Below are 12,382 nucleotides of genomic sequence, written 5' to 3'. Positions count from 1 at the left end.
CCGGAGCCGCGGTGACGTCACTCCCGCGCACGTGCGTGGGAGCAGACGGTCACTGCACGGGGCTCTGAAGGAACGGCACCAGCAGCTGTTCCTTCAGAGTGCAAGCGCCAGTGATGTCACTGGCTGCATGTAAGGTAAATATCTCCTAAATGGTACATGTTTAGGAGATATTTACAGTACATATAGGTAAGCTTTATCATAGGCTTACCTATACGTACAACATGCAGAGGAGGGTTTACTTCCTCTTTAAATAAAGATATCCTGTAAACTGTTCCGTTTTGTGTACATGCAGCATGAATTACTTACTTTGTGCAGTTCCTGTACAGGGCGGCCATTTGCGGTGTGGGCATCTGAAGCCGCAGTGCCCCTCATCCGGGATTTCGCGCATGCGCAGCGCGTTATAAGCGAGTCCCACAGCTTTTCCATAGTCCATTGACTCCTAGGATTGCTGACACTCCTCTCCTAGGAGCCAATGCAAAGCCGGAAATAACGCAGTTCGCCGCGGCCACATAAGGAGGAAGTGAAACGATTTTGCTCCATAAATAAGGTAAATAAAATAGGGAAAAAAAATAATGGCCAATTAATTTTTAGGATGCACACGAGTGCTGCATGGAGGTCATTGTAAAATGTGGGTGGAACTTCGCTTTAACTTCTAAGCAACAAACGTCAGAAATAGGCCTGGTCTTTAAGTGAGGAATATATTTTATATAAAACTACATATAAAAACTTTTATAGAGAGGTGAAGGGTCAGGTTTTCATTGCTGTCCCCTCTGGGTAGGTTGTCACTAGTTGCCTTGACAACCATTATCAGCAAGGCAAATACAAAATGATACAGTTGTCACCTGAATAGGAAGTGAGGGGGGAATGCCCTAATACACTCCCTGTCACAACTGAGAGAGAATTCCATCTCATTTACTGTTCTGTCTCCAAGAAGGAAAGGAAAGGGCTATAGGGACTTCCATCTCTCCGGAGGTTACAATAAACACCGCCCTGCACCAGCACCTCTCTGCTAACATTCAGCGTGCACATGTCATTTGGAAGAGGGCGGGGCCTTAACGTTACCGAGCCAACATTGCTTCGCCAACCAATCCTTAGTATTTCCTACCAAAGCTGGTGTGGAAGCTATGACTGATAGGAACCTTCACCAATCAGGGAGCAGCAGGGGACAAAGAGGCAGGAAGTTGGGTGATTTACGTACAGAAAGACCAATGGAAGGGCGGAAGCTTTGTAGGTGGTCCAATGGGAATAGAGGGCGGTGTTGTTGGGGATACCGGCGGTTTAACTGACTGAGGGATAGTTGGTACAGGAAAGGGAAGAGAAGAGGTGAGTAATGAGGGTTTCTGGTGGTTTTGTTGATGCATAGTCTGTGTTGTCACTGCTGTATGTGTCTGCTTGTGTTAGTCCCTGTCAGGTTCTTCCTCTCCCTACAGACAGGATTGTGAATGGATAGACTGGCCTATAAGCCTTCTACAGCCTAAAGAACTACAAATCCCACACTGACCTGTTCATGGCAATGCTGAGGGGAATATGGAGGCTGCCATTGCAGATCATGACTTTGAAAACTGTTGGTTACCTGGCTGTCATTGTGATCTCCTGGCTTCGCTACTTCCTAAGACAATGAGGGGATTTTACTAAAAGTGGGTGCAGCTGTGCATGGCAACCAATCAGATTCTAGCTTTCACTTTCACAGCTTAAAGTGATTGTAAAGGTAATCTTTTTTTTTTTTTTAAATAACATCTCTATACTTACCTGCTGTAAATTGCTGGCGCTATAGAAATCCTTAATAATAATAATAATAACTCCAACGCACCAAAATCTCCAATCACATCACTTCTGGTGACTCTACAGCAGCAATAATTGGAGATTTCAATGAGTTGCTGTTTCAAAGACCACCAGCAGCCTATACACTAAAGCAATGTTCCCCAACCCCCGGGCCACGGACCGGTACCGGGCCGCACGAGGAACTTTAAATTATTTTACTATGGCGGCCGGGGAGCAGAGCAGTGCGCCCGAGCCGCCCATTGAGTGACAATAGCGAATGAAAATTCGCTATTGTCACACGGATCCTCCTCCTGGCCAATCAGGGAGCGGGTCCTCCCGCTTCCTGATTGGCCGAAAGGCAAACCCCATGCCATTGGCCGAGGAGGAGGCGGGAGGACTCGAGACGCGGGGACTGAAGAGAAGCTGCCATGAGGTAAGTGCACGGGTCTCACGGCAGGGGGGGGAACGCTGGCATCTCTGCATTGATTGGGGGCATTGCAGTGGCACTCTGCATTGATTGGTGGCAATGCTGTGGCACTCTGCATTGATTGGGGGCAATGCTGTGGCACTCTGCATTGATTGGGGGCAATGCTGTGGCACTCTGCATTGATTGGGGGCAATGCTGTGGCACTCTGCATTGATTGGGGGCAATGCTGTGGCACTCTGCATTGATTGGGGGCATTGCTGTGGCACTGTGCATTGTTTGGGGGCACGCTGTGGTCACTGTGCATTGACCCCCCCCCCCAGCGGGCCACAGAAAAATTATCAAACGTTGACCGGGCCACGGTGATAAAAAGGTTGGGGAGCACTGCACTAAAGTACACAACCAGTTGCCTGTTTTCACAGCACACCAGTGTTCTTCTGAAAACACCAACTTGCCGAGATCTCCAACAATGTTATTTCCGGTGAGTGTACACCAGCAATAATTGGAGATTTCAACCACTTTGTGTTTTCACAGAACACCAGCAGCCTTTACACTCCGGTAGATGCTATAATCAATGGTGATTGTTAGTCCGCCTGCTAGTAACCAAAAACATGGGCTGCTTCCAAGGTGGCGCCAACTAGCGGGCGGACTAACAATCTCCACTAATTATAGCATGTACCAGAGTGTAAAGGCTGCTGGTGTTCTGTGAAAACACCAAATGGTCGAGATCTCCAATTATTCCTGGTGTACACTCACCGGAAATGATATAGTTGGAGATCTCAGCAAGTTGGAGTTTTCGGCACAACACTGGGTAAGGAGGAAAAAAAGTTGTCGCCGCCTTGGCGGCAGCCATGTTGTTGGTTAGTAGACATGAGCTTGGGCGTGTTTGGGTCCCCACGTGCCCGATCCAGCCAGGAAGCTGACACTGCACTCTGCTAATTACAGGCAGTGAGACATTTCCCAATCCGCCGCTGCACAGATCAGGAATTGTCTCAGTGCCTGTGATTAATGGAGTGCAGTGTCCACTTCCAGACTGGATCAGGCACGTAGGGACTCGAACACGCCGAGCCCATCTCTATTGGTTAGTAGCAGCGGACTAACCATGTCCACTCATTATAGCGTGTACTGTAGTGTATTGGCTTCTGGTGTTCTGTGAAAACAGCAACTCGTCAATCTCCAATTATTCCTGCTGGAGAGTCATCGGAAGTGACGTGGTTGAAGATTTTGGCGAGTTGGAGTTTTCGGCAGACACCAGTGCTCCTGGCCCCTCCTCTCTGCCCAATGCCATGGGGGCACTCGTGCGTGCTCAGAAGCGGGACTTGGCCCTGCCCCCTCATCACAGGCTTTGATTGACAGCACTGGAGGCCAATGCCAGCAAGACCTGGAAGTGCGTGGAGAGGAGCTGCAGACGTGCACAACGCTGGATCGAATGAGGGTTCAGGTAAGTAAAAAAAATGGAGGGGGGGGATGCTGACACCTAAACATTTTTTATTAAGATAAAAAATGTTCAGGATTTACAACCACTTTAAAACTAGGGTTGCACCAATACCGATATCGAGCATTTGCATAGGTACTCGTGCAAATACTCCGATACCTGAAAACTGATACCTTTGCAGTGCAATTTGAGCCCATATAAAATAAATCACCTGGGTTCACACTGGAACGATGCGGTGAACTGCAGGAATCGCATCGCAATCCTGTTTAAATCGAATGCAATTCTTTGCAGTGCGATGTGAGCCTATTCATTTTGTATGGGTTTGAATCGCACCCCAAAGACGACAGTACTCAGTATTGGCGAGTACTTTACCAAAAGTATCGGTACTCGTCAGTAAAAAAGAACTGTATATGTGTAACCCTACTTAAAATCCCCCAAAATATTCACCTCCCCCTTCCACAGTTGTGGAAGTTGCATCCTTTGCCGGCCACTGTCATCTCCCTAGCCACTTACGGGTCCTGGGTTTTCAGCCTCTTGTCTGGCTGGTGGGGGAATGACATCATGTATGCACTATGCACACAGGAGTCCATTTTTCTGGCACAGCTGGAATGCACAGCCCAGTGTACGTTCAGTAGAAGATGGCAGACAGGTACTAAGGTGCCGAGAACATGCAAATATGCAGCCTCTTGGTGGCTGGGCCTTGGCTCCAAGTGGCTGCATATTTGCGCCAATAGAGCTATGCCGAGAGTTTGCATTGTGCGCCCTCTCAGGACAGTGACCGGTGGCTAGTGGAACCCTCCCGATCGCTGCTTGCGATCGGTTTTCCGATCATGTGGCCGTAAGTCCCGCCTCCCGGCATTCTAAAGCCCTTAAAGAGCCAGCGCCAAGGGGTATTAAAGTTGAACTTTAGACAGAAATGGAAGTCCTGCTAGATCCTTTAAGGCTCACCCTTTTTGCTGGTAAAGCTATGTAAAACCCTCTCAGGGCCGTCTTTAATATTAATTGGACCCTGGGCAAAAATTTTCTTGGGGCCCCCCCCCAGCTAGGCTCAAAATTAGTTTACTGCAGCAGATCCGGCAGCGATTGCGATTGGCTGCCAGAGGTTACAAGACCCATCATTACCGCTCACTGATTAGTTGCTAGAGGTTACTGCACATCATTACCACTCACTGACTAGTTGCTAGAGGTCACAGGACATCATTACTGCTCCGTAATTGGTTTCTAGAGGTTACTGCAAATCATTATTGCTCACTGATTGGTTGCAGGAGGTTACTGCACATCATAAACTCTGCATCAGAGTGCACGGTTGAGGGGTGCACTACATCGAGTGCATAGGTGAAAGGTGTACTACATACAGAGTTGAAGGGTGCACTATGTACAGAATGCCGGTTTCAGGGGTACACTAGGTACAGAGTGCAGGGTTGAAGGGTGCGATATGTAGAGAGTTCAGGGTGCAGGAGTGAGGTAGGTGCAGAGTGCAGGGGTGCATGGCTCTCCTCCCCCCTCAGATTCCTGTACAGAGCTCCACTCCTCCCCTCCTCCCACCCCCGATTTTAATTCAGAGCTTCCGCCCGAGGATTCAAGTACAGAGCTCCACTCTGCCCAAGAACAAGGCTCTCCTCCCAGAGTTTTCTTCTGTCCCAAATGCTACTCACAGCATGTTGTCCGATGTCAAGTGACATTAGCGAGCAGCCAGCATATGACCAGAGCTGAGCTGTGGCAGCCCAAGGGGCAGATGCTTTGGGCCCCCAAATAATGACTAGGCCCTGGGCAGTTGCTCCTTTTGCCCTGCGTTAAAGACGGCCCTGAACCCTCTGTACACGCTGAGTTGCTCTCCAATTTTAGGCATTGTACCTAAAATTAGAGCCACTAGAGGCTGATCAGCTGACAGCTTTAAAGTGGTTGTAAACCTCCGACATAAAATATATCTCTCTATAAAGTATGTTCACTCCGAATGCACATTACTTGCATTCAGAGCATGTGTCTACGTGTGCTTTATGCAACCCCCCCGCGGAACCCCATCTTCTAATTCATCTCAATGGGCGGCACGTCGCAGCAGCTGCGGGTCCTGGGAAATGATTACGTAGGAGCAGTACATCTGTGTGTATGAGACCTTATTTATATACATGCTAGGAGTTATTGGGGAGAATTTATCAAAACTGAAGCAGCTGTGCATGGTGACCAATCGGATTCTATCTTAAGTTTGTTTAGTTAAAGCAGAACTTGTCTCAATCCTTAGCACTAGAGTACTAAGGCCACTTTCAAACTGGCAGAGTCCACCAGAGGATCCATCCGCTCAGCAGGCAGTCTCTCTGCTGAGCGGGTGGATGACAGGTCTATGACACGGACACAGCCTGCTATCCTCTATGGGCTGTCAGATGGAACCGGACCGCCTGTGCATTTCCATCCGACGGTCATCCAATCCGTCAGATGTATGGAAAACGGATCCCCATCTGTCTTTTTTTAGTGAGCTGGATCGGATTGGATCTCAGCAGGTGTCAGTCAAATCCACTGGAAGGTCCGATCCAGTCCGCCTGAAAAACTGACAGACTGACTCGATCGATCTATTAGTGTGAAAGGGGCCTCTGCCATTTCTGTCTGCTGCCTTGCTCCTCTACTATCAGCTTGAGTCACTTTTGATTAATTTTTCTAACACCAAGAAAAAAAAGTGACGTGAGGGAGCCCCAGCACACAGCCTGTGATTGACAGTCTCCACTCTGTTCCTGTGTGCTGTATGAAACGGAATGTGTCCCTTCCCTCTAGTCAGGGCTCAGATGTCCCCTCACTGAACTCTGCAGAGTGTAACTTCTGATTTTCAGAGCTGAAGAGATCCTGTGTAAATTCTGCACTTTGCATGAATGTAGGGGACAGACAGGTGTAGGTAAACAGGCCAGAGGCCTGTCTCTTCTCTGGGGTAATGTAAGGGTTTATAACCACTATTAAAGTGGAGTTCCGGCCTGTTTTGCAACTTTAGTGATTCTTGGAGTGCTCGCTATGCTGATCAACAATTGGGCATTTTCAAAATTTTCGGGGGTCCCTTACCTTATTTTCAGGGCATTTTTGATTGTACTTCCTCCTTCTCCCCCCCTCTGTGGCCACGGCCACCGACATCACTTCCGCCTTTGCATTGCATCCTGGGAGCTGTTTGTCGTCACTCCCAGGAGGCTGGAATCAGGAAGAACTCCCAGAACACTCCCTGAAATCATGAAGAAGGACACAGCAGATTACACTGCGGCTTCAGATGCCCACATCCAAGATGGCCGCTCCCAGACAGCATTTTTAAAAGTAAGATTTTGACTAAAATCCAATACTGTACACCTTGTAAGTATGAGAATAGCGGTTCTGTAAAGGGTGATGGATTAGTATTATAGGGGTATTTTTAGTTAAAAAAGGTATTTGAGGCCTGAACTCCGCTTTAATTCAGTGGCCTTAGTTCCAATTTGACTCAACAAACTGAAGATAGAATCTGGTCACCTTTCACAACTGCTCCAGGTTCTGGCTGCTCAGGTTTTGATAAATTCTGTCCAATTACCCCTAGCATGTATATAAACAGGCTCTCATACACACACAGCTGTGCTGCTCCTGCATACTCCTTTCCCAGGACACGCAGCTGCTGCATACAGCTGCCTATTGAGATGAATTAGAAGATGGGGTTATGAGCTGGGGGTTGTGTAAAGCACGCGTAGACACATGCTCTGAATGCAGGTAATGTGCATTCAGAGCATCTGACCTTGCAAGTGCTTTACACAATTCTGTCACAGCCGCCTGCAGCTGCATCTTCTAATTCAGCTGTTCACAGCAGCTGCGGGTACCAGGAAGGTGATTATGGAAGCCCTGCAGCCATGGGCATGAAACCTAGCGAGTTCTGACTTTACTTGATGCATGTCAAGTACTGATGTTAACCACTTGCCGACTGCCGCACGACTATTTACGTCGGCAGTCAGCCCCTCACAGGCAGAGCGACGTAGTACTACGTCGGTAGCCTGTGAGGGTCTAGGGAGCGATCGCGCGGCCCCGGAGGCGTGCTCCCGTGCGGTCACAGACCCCCCCCGCACGTGTGACCGGCGGACCCGATGTCCGCCGGTAACTCGGCGATCGTCGGTGCAGAGGGAGAAAGGCAGGCGGCTGATGTTAAGCCGCCTGTCATTCTCCCCTGTGTAGGAATAGTGATCATACGGTTCTACTATGTAGGACCGTTGATCACTGTTCCTACACCTCAAGCCATAGCCAATCACAGTTAGAATCACGCCCCTAGGGACACACATAACCCCTCCCTCTCAAAAAAGTTAACCCCTTCACTGCCAGTGTAATTTTACAGTAACAGTGCATATGTATAGCACTGATTACTGTAGAAATGTCACTGGTAACCCCAAAAATGTCAGTCAAGGGTCCGATCTGTCCGCTGCAATGTCGCAGTCCCGCAAAAAAAAATCGCAGATCGCTGCCATTACGCGTTAAAAAAAAAAACCAACAAAAATGACAAAAATCTTTCCCTTTGTTAGTAAACGCGATAACTTTTGCGCAAACCAATCAAAATACGCTTTAACATATGTAGCATAAAACAAATTGGCCGAAAATGTTAAAAAATTTTGTTTTTTAAATTTTTTTGGGGGAATTTCATATAAAAAAAATGTGAAAAATATTGTTATTTTTGCAAAATTGACGCTCTTTTTTTGTTTATAGCGCATGATCAAAAAATCGCACAGGTGATCAAATACCACCAAAAGAAAGCTCTTTCATTTGGGTACAGCGTCGCACAACCGCGCAATTGTCCGTTAAAGTCACGCAGTGCCAAATCGCAAAATAGGCCCTGGTCAGGAAGGGGGTAAAATCTTCCGGGGCTTAAGTGGTTAAACATCAGTTCCAACATGGCTGACATGACCCTTAACACATTTCTCCTCCATTAACCGTCTTATGACAAATTGAGAGAGAGAGAGATAAACCTCATAAGAAAGCTGGATTTTCTATGACACGTTGGTTGGGTTCTTTTGTTCCCAATCCCTACCAGCACAGTGAGAAAGCCATCCTTGTTTGAACAAACCTGCGTAGATGGCAAATCAGTGCAACACTCTTCGTGGCAACTGTATGCCTCAACTATAGAACTGGGAGCTCCACAGGAACTTTTTTACATCAATGTTAAAATGACCTAAACATTACCTTCTCCAAACCCAAAGGATTTTCCTTTTTTCCTTCAAAAGCCTCTTTAACAAGTAGGTACCAAGAAGGGGGCTATAAACTCCTCGCAGGATGGTGCAGGACCCCTGTGGTACTGCACCCCTCCAGTACCTGCTTGAGCTGCTTAGAATCTGAAGGTACCATTCTTCGCACTATAAGTGGGCCATAGATGAAACGAAAAAAAACAAAAGTTCTGTCGATCGAAAAATGAAAATAGCTCATACGATTGTTCCAGCAATTATTTTGAATTTCTTAAACAAAAAAAAAAAAACATAATGTTGGGTCAGGCACTTTCGATTGTGACACGAAAATCACTTGTCGCAGTTTGCACACTAATGATACGAAAAACAAGAGATTTGACGTTCTACAGAAATTTAATTTTTTTTTTTTTACTCGTCTGCGGCCAGCTACAGGGACTTCTGGGACATAGATAGACAATCAATTAAACCATCACAGGTGTGTTTCTTGAAAGAAATCCAGTAGCATTAGGCCCCTTTCACACATGCTGTCCATTTGTCCGTTTTCCATCCATCCGTTGACGGATGAAAAACGGACATCAATGTATCTCTATGTAAAAGCAGATGACAACGGATGATCATCAGTTAACATCCGTTTTCATCCTGAATGCCCTATTTTTCATCCGTGAAAAAAATGGATCGGACGAAAAACAGATGACAACGGATGAAAAACAGATAACTGATGAAAAACGGATAACAACTGACAAAAAACGGATGGCAACGGATAACAACGGACGAAAAACGGATGAAAAACGGATAACAACTGACGAAAAATGGATGAAAAACGGATGAAAAACGGATGAAAAACTGATACATTTTGACGTGACTGAACTGATGAACTGAACGGACCATATGTGTGAAAGGGGCCTTACTTTTACATGATACTCCACTATCCAACAAAAAGTGTGAAAACTCAGCGCCACCTACTGCCTGCATCCCTGCACTGCGGAATAACCCGTTGCACCCCTCCACACCCCCTACTAAGTCATTGAAAGATCAAGGTGAGAAGTACTGGAAGATCTGGACTCCATAATTCTTCTGCAGGGAAAAGACCAATCGTGACTTTGAAATCGTGCTACTTCACAATTTCAAAGTAGCTACTTCAGGTGCGACTTGGAAGACATCTGTGCGACTTCATGCACAACTGAGCTTGCAAAAAGAAGTGCAGGAACTACTTTCAAAATCAACCGGGGGCTAACTTGCTATTTCTGAGACCTGGCATGGCGGATGAGTGTAACCTTTGCAAACGCCGCACCAACCCCCCCCCCCCCCCCCCCATTCTTATGTTTTTGTTTTTTTCCTTCTTCTCATTATCTGCCACCCTTTTTTCTATCTGGATATCTATCCAATCTCCCCTGGAAAAGCTAAAATTTGGGAAATGGCAGTGCTCGCCTTGAGCAAAGTAGGCAGGACAGTTATGGAAATATGAATCCCATATTGTGAACCTGATGTGCTCTTAACTGATTGGTCATAGACTTTAATTTTGAGATCCGTTTTGTACAGCGTTACGAAAGCTTGGACTGATTTGTACTTCTTTGTTTGTATTGCATTGCTGATTCTTTTGGGTGAAAAAAAAAAAATGTACTGATTTCAGAGGAGTTAGCATTTTAGCCAGGCAGGTAGTTCGCATTTTAAAAAGTTCAGTGATGGCAGCGTCCTATATTTCTTTCTTTTACTGCCTGAATGATATGTAGCAATCCCCTATATTTGTAATTGCTTGGCCTAATTTACAGGGATGTACCGATCTGTATCTGTAAGTGCGCTGGTGTACTGATAGATACTGTACTGATACTGATTGTATCGGTGCAGGAAATTTTAAACATGGGATATGCAGCTGCTGCGTCAGAGGCGCCGGTCCCCTCGGGGCCCACAGATACCCTAAAGCGGCAAAGGTATTCCCTTTTACCGCCTACTGTGATACAAATGTCCCGAGTCAGTGGAGTTCTTCTAAACCCAATATGGCGGTGTCTGAGTGTTTTCGATAGATGGTATCCCTTGAAGAGTCTCTGAGTACGTGGGCAGTCCCACCTGTGGTGGACTCTCAGGTTTCCAGGCTGAATTATTCTGTCCTATTTCGGGTCCGTCACATGTCTTCTGTGGACACCAGTGTTAATTTTGGCAGCAAATTTCAATTTAGTTTTAGTCTTAGTCTTAGGACTAAAATGGCATTTTAGTTTTAGTCCCATTTTAGTCTTCTGCAAGTGTTTTAGTTTTAGTCGTATTTAGTCGACTAAAACTCCAGTACATTTTAGTCGACTAAAACTCCAGTACATTTTAGTCGACTAAAACTCCAGTACATTTTAGTCGACTAAAACTCCAGTACATTTTAGTCGACTAAAACTCCAGTACATTTTAGTCGACTAAAACTCCAGTACATTTTAGTCGACTAAAACTCCAGTACATTTTAGTCGACTAAAACTCCAGTACATTTTAGTCGACTAAAACTCCAGTACATTTTAGTCGACTAAAACTCCAGTACATTTTAGTCATCTATAATCGAATGGGTGTTCAATTGTAATTTGTAATGCATTATTTATGCATTTCTCTACAATTTCCAAACTCATTATATTCTACTGCTGGTCCTGGAGTGAAAAATCTAATATGGTATTATTTATGGTATTAAGCTTTGAGCATGCACCAGTGTTAATTTTGGCAGCAAATTTCGATTTAGTTTTAGTTATAGTCTTTTGACTAAAATTCCATTTTAGTTTTAGTCGTATTTTAGTCATCTGAATTGTTTTAGTTTTAGTCGTATTTTAGTCGACTAAAATTGTGTTAATTTAGTCGATGAAAACGTTTTAGTCGACAAAAGTTGACAAAATTAACCCTGGTGGACGCTTCGGTCTTTTGGCTGGTGTTCACAGTGTCCCTGCAGGCATTCCACTTAGATAAAGTGGAAAAAAGTTTAGAACCTCTTTCCTGTTTTTAGTGCTATGTCTGTGTTCCTGTTGGGGAGATTTCACTTCCTGGGTAGTGATTAGGATAGGACACGGTTTAGTCATAGCATTTGTGAGAATTGAATGCCAGAGTGGTGGTTGGTTTGGAACCTGGACCTAGGATCCAAGATAACAATTTAAGCACAGATGCTTGTATGCATGTTCATCAAGGGGGCTGCATTATACCAGTAATATTACTGTAGACGACTTGGGTTCACTACACCTGTCATCGATGACACGCCTAACTGTAAATAAAGCACAGCAAGGTTCCCTTTAAAAAAAAAAAAAAACTACTATAGAGTTGTTTTAGATGCGCAAATGGAAAAGTCAGGAAGTCAAATCTCCTGATCTGCACACTTCTTCCAGAACTCATTGTATGAAATCCTTTGGATCAACATAATAGCCAGGCAAATATCCAGCCTGATCTAAATAGTCTTTGCTGATGAATTTTTGAGAATTGTGTAAATGAAAAAAAAATAATTGCTTCACTCTGTTCATCCATCCCTCTGGGGCTCTAGTGGCAGAATAATTGGGGATGCTCCATCACCCAGCCGCTGTACTAAAGTAAATTGTAATCCTGCTGAGGTGTGCATGCTGAAAATGCTATCGTTGGATACTGATTTAACTCTTTATC

General features: G+C 45.5%; 1 protein-coding gene across 1 annotated transcript in view; it reads left to right on the top strand.

Annotated features, from left to right (window-relative positions):
- Positions 1-1,217: 1,217 nt before the first annotated feature.
- CCDC61 (coiled-coil domain containing 61) overlaps positions 1,218-12,382 on the top strand; it is a 30,181-nt gene continuing 19,016 nt past the window's right edge. The window contains exon 1 of the mRNA XM_082263583.1: positions 1,218-1,323. The gene's annotated coding sequence lies outside the window, so the exon portion shown is untranslated. The remainder of the gene's footprint in view (positions 1,324-12,382) is intronic.

The sequence above is a fragment of the Pelophylax lessonae genome, assembly GCF_965119305.1.
Source record: "Pelophylax lessonae genome assembly, chromosome: 7".
In the NCBI taxonomy this organism is placed as follows: Eukaryota; Metazoa; Chordata; class Amphibia; order Anura; family Ranidae; genus Pelophylax; species Pelophylax lessonae.
This window is presented reverse-complemented; position numbering and strand designations above follow the sequence as displayed.